A 10,223-nucleotide genomic window follows, 5' to 3' on the forward strand; every position below is an offset into this window, starting at 1 on the left:
TAGGATTCTTCCGCTTCGGGGGGGCTTGTTAAAAAACGGGTGGCCTCTTGCATGAGGCGCAGGGATGCGTCCTGTGTGACCATCCCCTTCCTGGCCCTTTTTTTGGGAAGGTGGAGGGGAGGCACTTGGGATTCGGTCAGGCTCCTACTGGGCCCAGCCACCTCACTTGGCCCAGCCACCTCACTTGGCCCAGCCACCTCACTGGGAGCAGCCACCTCACTGGGAGCAGCCACCTCCTGCCTGACACTGGGCCCAGCCTCCTCCAGGATGATGGTGAATCCGGCCTCCTCCAGGCTGTCCATGGGCCTGGTCTCCTCCTGCCTGCCACTTTCCCCACATTCCTCCTGGATGGACTCATCCTGTGTATAAAAAAAGGACAATAGTTTGAGTATATTTTTTTGGGTTCATCAATGACACACAGTTTGCTTCTCATGAATAGCAAATTCAATGTGAATACTTCTCTTTAATAAAAGAGTCTAATCAGACACCATAATTATTTCAAGCAGGTGCCAAACATATTTAGCCACTACAGTCAATTGATATGTATACACAATTTTGAGTGCCAAATTATTTTAGACAATTATAACATCCAGTTAACATCATTAATATTAGTACAGTAAATATTTGTTAAAATAATTTACCTGACTCCAGATGGTCATATCTGGTTCATCCAGGATGGAAGACCCAGCTTGCTCCTCATCAGCCTCTGCTGGGGTGGAGGGAAGGGTGGAGGGAAGGGTTGAAAGTGATGGCCTGGCTTCATTCTGGTCATCCAGAAAATGGAGTTGATTATAGTACCACAGCCTGGGTACATAAACATCATCTGCTGATGCTCCTGATCTCCTTGATTCCTGGATCTTCTTATGCTCCCTCTTATACATGTTCCTCAAGACCCCAATTTTCTTGAGCAATGTCTCCATTGTTGCTTCCGGGATGGTCGCCTGGACAAAGGCCAGAAGTCTCTCCAGCGTTGACTTCCTCACATGCTTAGCATAATACTGAGGGTGTTTCACCTCCCACAAATTCCTCATCTCTCGATATTTGGAAATAAAAGATGTAAGGAACTCTGGATCCTTAAATAGGGGATTCATTATATCTGGAAAAGATGAAGTCACAAGACAAAAAACACTTTTATGATAGGTTTCGGCTAACCCCTCATCATCTTCTCCCTATGTAGGCCTCATCAATCTATCAAGCCATATAGGCCGCTTGCTACAAAGTCATGACCATAAAAACCCTAAAAAAAAATATATATCTAAAATTACCTTCGTTTTGTAATGTCCAGGTCCACTATCACCTACCACAGAACGTACGTACGACACGTGCGCAAGGCTCTTTATACACTACGCATGTGTGAAACTCCGCCTGCGTCGCCCGCCCCTGACGTTCGAAATTAACTCATGTTCTCCGCCCCCTAATTCGACGCACAGAACGTACGTACGACACGTGCGCAAGGCTCTTTATACACTACGCATGTGTGAAACTCCGCCTGCGTCGCCCGCCCCTGACGTTCGATTTTAACTCATGTTCTCCGCCCATTTTTTGTTACGGCGCGTAGTGGAGTTAAAGAATGGCGGAGACACCTGAAATGTTGACGACCTCAGGTAGTGGAGACAGCCCGGAGGCTGGAACGTCAGCGAAATCTATGAGGCCTAGATTTAAGGCCTCTAATATGAGTTTTAAAGAGATGGTGGAGATGGTGGCCATTCTTCACAAAGACGACTATGATGGCAATTATGGGCCGTACGCACGGCCAAATTTGCGCAAGGCCAAAATAATGGCGAAGGTCGTGGAGACTTTGCAGGCATCTTTTGGGGTCCAGCGCTCCAAAGATCAACTGAGAAAAAGATGGTCTGACCTGAAACTCAGGGAGCCGGATCAATACCGACGTATCCGGAAAGTTCTTAAAAAAAGTAAGTACTTGTCGTGTTTTTCTCTTGTGTTTATTACCTTGTATACTGCTCCATGTGCTTTTCCTTCCTATCCGATTTTTTGTTCATCGTTTTAAACGATCTTTTAGAGATATCTAGAGATATATATATATATATATATATATATATATATATATATATATAACTATAACTATAGAGAGAGAGAGATATATATATATATATATATTGAGAGATATATATAGATATAGATATAGATATAGAGATATAGAGAGAGAGAGAGAGAGAGAGAAATATATAGAGAGAGAGAAATATAGAGATAGGTAGATAGATAGATATAGAAATGTAAAACATTCTTTTTGAAGATTTGAAGTTATCTTAATTTTTTGGCTTTACATTTAGTTAGATATTTATAGATTTTGTTCCAGATATAGAGAGAGATCAAAAGATTATTAACTATATTTTGAGATATTGATATCTATCTATCCGATATGTCTTTCTAATTTTAAATATTGAGGTAAAATAGGAACTCTACACAAACCACTTCATTACAAATGTTGGAAAATTACTATGTACTAAAATATCTGTGTGCTAATTAGATTAATAATTTTTTGTTTCACATAGGGGAAAAATCACTCAGCCAACAACCAGAAGACAGTCCACCCCAAGCAAAACATGATTGGGAAATAAGCCCAAGTCCCATTGAGGATGTGGAGGAAGGAGAGGTGGGCGACATGGGCACCCCACCAGGTGAGTGTCTGACACACCAGCTTACGTTAATCTATGCATGGCTGCCTTTTGTTTAATGTAATTTGTCTACTCTATTTTAGGGGATCTGGTTGTGCTTCATTCAAGCAATAGTGCCACCCCCGAGGATGTGGAGGAATTAGGCTACATGGGCACCCCACCAGGTCAGTGTCTGAGACAACAGCTTTATTTATGGTAAGGTAAACTATGTATGTGTGCATATTTCTAAAGACATTTTTTGGTTTCATTCCACTTTAGGTACAACAACAAGAAGTGACTATTTCACCTCTGAAAGTGCCCAACGGCTAATTGGTCAAATAATGGCCTGGAATAAAGACATTGATGAAATGCGGAATCGGCTGGATCGTATGCAGCAGGAAATGAAGGACATGATTGATGTTTTGGGTCGAATCTAAATGCCCTTTTTTTAAACCCCAAAACATCAATCATGTCCTTCATTTCCTGTTTTGCTGACCCCATTCTGGGCCTTCTCTTTTTTTTTTTTGGCAGAACATAAATGGCTGTTTAACCTAATGTAAAAAAGGAGGGCTGTTTCTCGTAAATACCTCAAAAATCCACAAAAAAATAAAACTTGATTTTCAAAAAAACACAAAAAAAAAAAAAAAACTTGATTTTAAAAAACCAAAAAAAATTAAAAAACTTGATTTTAAAAACCCAAAAAAAATTAAAAAAAACTTGATTTTAAAAAAACCAAAAAAAATTAAAAAACTTGATTTTAAAAAACCAAAAAAAATTAAAAAAACTTGATTTTAAAAAACCAAAAAAAATTAAAAAACTTGATTTTAAAAACCCAAAAAAATTAAAAAAACTTGATTTTAAAAAACCAAAAAAAATTAAAAAACTTGATGTTAAAAAAACAAAAAAATTAAAAAACTTGATGTTAAAAAAACAAAAAAATTAAAAAACTTGATGTTAAAAAAACAAAAAAATTAAAAAACTTGATGTTAAAAAACAAAAAAAATTAAAAAACTTGATTTTAAAAAACCAAAAAAAATAATATACAAACTTTATTAAAAAAAAATAATAAAAACAAAAATAACTTGATAAAAAAAAAAACATAAACCAAAAAATTGCTTTAAAAAAAAAAAAAAAAAAAACAAAACTTGATTTTCCCAAAACAAAAAAATAAGCCTGTTTGTGAAAATCAAAAAGCCAAAAATATTTTTTTGTGGATTAGGTATAAATATTTAGATATAATTATATTTTGCTACATTATTAAGATATCATTCTATTTTTGTCTATGAACATTTTATACTAAATGCAGAACTGAATGCATAACAACCATTAATAATAAAAACATCTCCTTATAGGAATTAAATAAATGTGTGGTTTGTTATTTCAAGGCTCAGTATCATTTTAGTTATAATTGTAAAAAAGTTGTTTACAGTGGCAATGGAGCTTATTTAGACATTTAAAATTACAATACAGTTGGCACTACAACTGCTCGACCATAACCTAGGAGACAGCCCAAAAGAAAGGCAAGCAATAAATATAATGCACGATTTCATCAATAATTTTTTTATTGTCAAAAATTATATATCCTGGCCCATTGCAATGGCCCCCCTACCCATAAAATAATTAACATATTGCTGTCTAACTTGACGGGCACTTTGGGGGGCCAAGCCAGTACGGACAGTATCCAGGCCTGTAAGGTTGGCTTCTATTTGTCCGGCCTCAGGCCCAACTGTGCCTATATAATTTGGAGAATGCTTATTTAAAAAGTTGTGCAGAATGCAGCACGATAAAATGATAAAATTAAGTTTGTATTCCGCCAAATTAATGGCTGTTTGAAACAGGCGGAACCGGCTGGCCAGAATTCCAAACGCATTCTCAACCACTCTTCTAGCTCTGGCCAGCCGGTAATTAAAAACCCTCCTCTCCGGGGTGAGGGTTCTTTGGGGGAATGGCCTCATGAGGTGCTTGCTGAGAGCAAAGGCTTCATCGGCAATGAAGACAAAGGGGAGTCCTTCCACATTATCCTCATCAGGTGGCAATCCCAGGCCACCACTCTGGAGACGCTGGCAGAACTCCGTCTGGGCAAATACTCCTCCATCCGACATCCGGCCATTCTTCCCCACGTCCACATATAAAAAATCATAGTGTGCCGACACCACCGCCATTAAAACAATACTGTGGAACCCCTTATAATTAAAATAATATGACCCCGAATGGGGTGGTGGCACAATGTGGACATGTTTCCCATCTATAGCCCCTCCACAATTGGGAAAGTCCCAACGGCTGGCAAAATGGGATGCCACAGTCTGCCATTCCTGTGGCGTTGAAGGAAACTGGGAAATCAAACAAGAAAACCAAAATCAATTAATTTGGAAGCTAACATTGCAAGAAAATTAGACAATTAAAAACATTATTCCCCAGCATCAGTATAACATTCAATAATTTAATTGTTCTGGAATAACTAATATGGAAAGGCACACTTATCAGATTGCTCACCCCCTCTGATGGAACATTGATTACATTTTAGGGGGTTGTGAAATCCCTAAAAAAAATTACTTTTAGGACACGCAGGAATTTAGGGACTAAAAAGGCTACAAGACTGCAGTTGTCGCACTCTGCAGGTGCAGTTGCTAACCAGCTTACAGTAAATGAGGTAATGTAAAAAGGCATTCATGTTGCAAGGAGTACACAATCACATGCAAGGGCAATTAATGAAAACACTTTGAGGCTTGCATATGATTTGATGATGGAAATCAGCAGAGCTTCTGCTCATTTACTAAAGCACTGGAACAAATGCACTTGTAGAGTGCACATGCATTTTGCAAAGTGCAACATATATTTGCTTTAGACAAATCAACACCACAGAACATTCAAGCAAATTTTAACGAGGGTGGGGGTGGGGGGGTTCTGAAATCTAGATAATTGCTCATTAGCAGCACACTATTTGGAGTGAGTTTAGGTGGGGGGGGGTGGGGGGGTTGTGAAATCTAGATAATTGCTCATTAGCAGCACACTATTTGGAGTGAGTTTAGGTGGGGGGGGGGTGGGTGGGTTGTGAAATCTAGATAATTGCTCATTAGCAGCACACTATTTGGAGTGAGTTTAGGTGGGGGGGTGGGGGGGTTGTGAAATCTAGATAATTGCTCATTAGCAGCACACTAAATACACTCAAACAAAATACATTCCAAATGAGTAGACTAGGTGGATATGTTCCCATCACTTGCTGGGAAGGTTATTGAAGGAAAATATACATGCATGACAAAAAATAACAGTAAAAAATTCCAGCATGTGTGAGGATAAAAAGGGGACATTCACACTATATTGCAATGATGGTAAGTAGTGTTTGAAGCAAGAAATACATCACATTATCAAAGATTACATAAAAGAACATGTGATGCTAATAAAAGAAAAATATCTTACCTTAATATAGTCCTTCTGCAGGACCTGTATGATGGCAGAACAGGTCTCTGGGATAATGATCCCCAGAGCCTGGGGGGAGATGCCTGTCGAGAACTTAAGGTCCTGCAGGCTTCTCCCTGTGGCCAAATACCGCAAGGTAGCGACCAGCCTCTGCTCCGGAGTGATGGCTTGCCTCATGCAGGTATCCTGCCTGCTGATATAGGGGGTCAGCAAAGCCAACAAACGGTCAAAAACGGGGTCCGTCATCCGGAGAAAGTTCCTGAAATCCTCAGGATTATTCTCACGGATCTCACGGAGCAAAGGCATGTGACAGAACTGGTCACGCTGAAGCAACCAATTCTTGGTCCATGAACTCCTCCTCGCCCTGTTCATGGACTGGTCTTGGGCTGAAGAATAAACTACAGCACCAAGCACATACAATGCACGAGCTCTACGACGAGTACGTACAGGTAACATGGCTTCAAAACGGTCGGCTGGTCAGAACGCACTAAACAGAACGCACTGAAGAACAGCAAGGCCTGTGAAGAACGACCTGAAAATCAGGAACGAGCGGCCAATAAAACAAAGATTTCTCAATGCCAACTGACCAAACGCACTGAAAAGCAGATACAAACCTCACAAGCACAGACTGAACAACAGTTAAAACGAACTGAAAAATACGAGTCTCACAAGCGCGAATCGTCTCTCACCAAACTTCTACTAACACGAGATAAACACGAGATTAGCAGAAGGAGCCCAAAGGGTGTCGTATGGGCTATTGAACTTCCGTTTTATAGTCTCGTCGGACTTGGTGTACGTCACCGCGTACTAGGCTGTCGTACTTTTGTGTGGTCGTGTGTGTGTAAGTCCGTTCGTAAGAAAGTCTGCCGCAAGTCCGCCGAAGGTACGTCGGAAGTATGTCGGACAGGCTGTCGGACTTTTGTAGACGAAAAGTCCGACCGTGTGTACGCGGCATAAGGGTCCCACCCCATCTTAATCATACACCAGTTTTCCACCTAACCTGACTTACACGGCTCTCCTTATACCTCCTGCCCTACATTTAGACCCGTACATAATACACATATGTAATAAATTTATCTGCTTTCATTCTCTCGAAATAACGGCCAGAAGTCTTTGAAGTTCTTGCACCCACTCGTTGCTGTCCGAAATCATAATGCCCAAACAAAAGGCTGACGGAGACTCAAAGGTTGAAAAGTTCAAATCAAAGGATGAGCCACAAAGGAGATCTGCCCGCCTATCTTCTAAACCAGCCCCACCTAAACAAGAGCCAAAAGCCAAGAAGGCAGCACCTCCAAAGAAAGCTGACAAAGCTCCCAAAGGCAAGAAAGGAAAGGGAGACTCCGGAAAAGATGCCACCAATGCTGCAGAGGACGGAGAAGCAAAGTCTGACCAGGCACAGAAAGCAGAGGCATCTGCTGATGCCAAGTGAACTGTATGAATTTTGATAATTGAGTACTTCTGGTGACTGAACAGTTTGAAATACTATTTTTTATCAAGTTTTATAACGATGCAGAACTTTGTTTTACTTTTATTTTAAGCTGTGTTTGGCAAATGCTTTGTGGGTTTTAATGGGCAGGGTGTGACGTGATGGTGTGATCTTCACTCATTTAACAGCTACATTGAGCCCCTGTGTTTTTACTCCCTCCATTAAATTGGCATAACTTTAAAAAAAAATTAAAAAAAACAAATAAATAAATTTATCTGACATGATCATTCTAAATTATGGGACCACAAGTGCGTGCCCCCCTCGGAACATACAATTATAGAGACAAACCCATCTAATTTTCTCTTGCAAAATCGTTCATTTTTTCTTTGTTCATATGAATAACATGGTTAAGATTCAGTTTATCAATTAGCTGTCATGCAAACCTATACCCCAAGGCTACAATCTTTCAAGTTTTGCTTAAACCTATTATGTTACACCAAGGTAGTAGTTGCGCTGTTGGTTTGCAAGTTAAATAATATGTAGCTCCTGACAAACTGCGCCTATGATTACACAAACTACCCCTTGTTGAACCCCTCATATATATTAAACACTACATTGAGCACCTACACTCCCCACTAGGGATGAGCTTCGTGTTCGAGTCGAACCCATGTTCGACTCGAACATCGGCTGTTCGATCGTTCGCCGAATTGCGAACGATATGGGCCGTTCGCGCTAAATTCGTGTGGCGCGTCACGGCCCATAATTCACTGCGGCATCGCAGTGCATTGCTGGCTGATGATTGGCCAAGCATGCACTATGACCCGCATGCTTGGCCAATCACAGCGCCGTCAGTAGAGAGAGCTGTAATTGGCCAAAGCCAGGGTGGCTTTGGCCAATTATGGCTCAGGGGATTTAGTACACACCCCACACTATATAAGGCCGCCTGCACGGCGGCCCTGTGTAGTGTGTGTTCCGGTGTGCTGAGAGATAGAGAGAGAGAGAGACAGTGTCATTTGATTTGAGTTAGATAGATTAGGCAGAACAGTCAGTCAGTTAGCTGCACTTACAGTGTATTGTGTATATATATGCATCCCAGGTGTTGCATATATATATATATATACACTGTATTCAGTTTAGCTAGATCCGTTCCTGTTATCTTCTATCTAGACTATTTACATTTAGTGCAGTGCGTCCTGCTCACAGTGTTCAGCTAGATCCGTTCCTGCTATTTACATTTAGTGCAGTGCGTCCTGCTCACAGTGTTCAGCTAGATCCGTTCCTGTTATCTTCTAGACTATTTACATTTAGTGCAGTGCGTCCTGCTCACAGTGTTCAGCTAGATCCGTTCCTGCAATTTACATTTAGTGCAGTGCGTCCTGCTCACAGTGTTCAGCTAGATCCGTTCCTGCTATTTACATTTAGTGCAGTGCGTTCTGCTCACAGTGTTCAGCTAGATCCGTTCCTGCTATTTACATTTAGTGCAGTGCGTCCTGCTCACAGTGTTCAGCTAGATCCGTTCCTGTTATTTACATTTAGTGCAGTGCGTCCTGCTCACAGTGTTCAGCTAGATCCGTTCCTGCTATTTACATTTAGTGCAGTGCGTCCTGCTCACAGTGTTCAGCTAGATCCGTTCCTGCTATTTACATTTAGTGCAGTGCGTCCTGCTCACAGTGTTCAGCTAGATCCGTTCCTGCTATTTACATTTAGTGCAGTGCGTCCTGCTCACAGTGTTCAGCTAGATCCGTTCCTGCTATTTACATTTAGTGCAGTGCGTCCTGCTCACAGTGTTCAGCTAGATCCGTTCCTGTTATCTTCTAGACTATTTACATTTAGTGCAGTGCGTCCTGCTCACAGTGTTCAGCTAGATCCGTTCCTGCTATTTACATTTAGTGCAGTGCGTCCTGCTCACAGTGTTCAGCTAGATCCGTTCCTGTTATCTTCTAGACTATTTACATTTAGTGCAGTGCGTCCTGCTCACAGTGTTCAGCTAGATCCGTTCCTGTTATTTACATTTAGTGCAGTGCGTCCTGCTCACAGTGTTCAGCTAGATCCGTTCCTGCTATTTACATTTAGTGCAGTGCGTCCTGCTCACAGTGTTCAGCTAGATCCGTTCCTGTTATCTTCTAGACTATTTACATTTAGTGCAGTGCGTCCTGCTCACAGTGTTCAGCTAGATCCGTTCCTGTTATCTTCTAGACTATTTACATTTAGTGCAGTGCGTCCTGCTCACAGTGTTCAGCTAGATCCGTTCCTGTTATCTTCTAGACTATTTACATTTAGTGCAGTGCGTCCTGCTCACAGTGTTCAGCTAGATCCGTTCCTGTTATCTTCCTACTGACAGGCAGGCTTGTCTGGTTACAGTATATAAAGCTACCTGAAGAAAATTACAGGTGTTCTATTTGATCCTATTAGTACCACGGTCAGGCAGCTAGACTATTTACATTTAGTACAGTGCGTCCTGCTCACAGTGTACAGCTAGATCCGTTCCTGTTATCTTCCTACTGACAGGCAGGCTTGTCTGGTTACAGGATATAAAGCTACCTGAAGAAAATTACAGGTGTTCTATTTGATCCTATTAGTACCACGGTCAGGCAGCTAGACTATTTACATTTAGTACAGTGCGTCCTGCTCACAGTGTTCAGCTAGATCCGTTCCTGTTATCTTCCTACTGACAGGCAGGCTTGTCTGGTTACAGTATATAAAGCTACCTGAAGAAAATTACAGGTGTTCTATCCCAGCTTAGTGCAGCTACAGGCCATTAGTAT

At 41.1% G+C, this 10,223-nt stretch overlaps 1 pseudogene; it reads left to right on the forward strand.

Moving 5' to 3' along the window:
• The first annotated feature begins 7,150 nt into the window (after positions 1-7,150).
• LOC141124183 (non-histone chromosomal protein HMG-17 pseudogene) lies at positions 7,151-7,710 on the forward strand (annotated as a pseudogene).
• The last annotated feature ends 2,513 nt before the right edge of the window (positions 7,711-10,223 follow it).

Source organism: Aquarana catesbeiana, linkage group LG01 (assembly GCF_042186555.1).
Source record: "Aquarana catesbeiana isolate 2022-GZ linkage group LG01, ASM4218655v1, whole genome shotgun sequence".
Classification (NCBI taxonomy): Eukaryota; Metazoa; Chordata; class Amphibia; order Anura; family Ranidae; genus Aquarana; species Aquarana catesbeiana.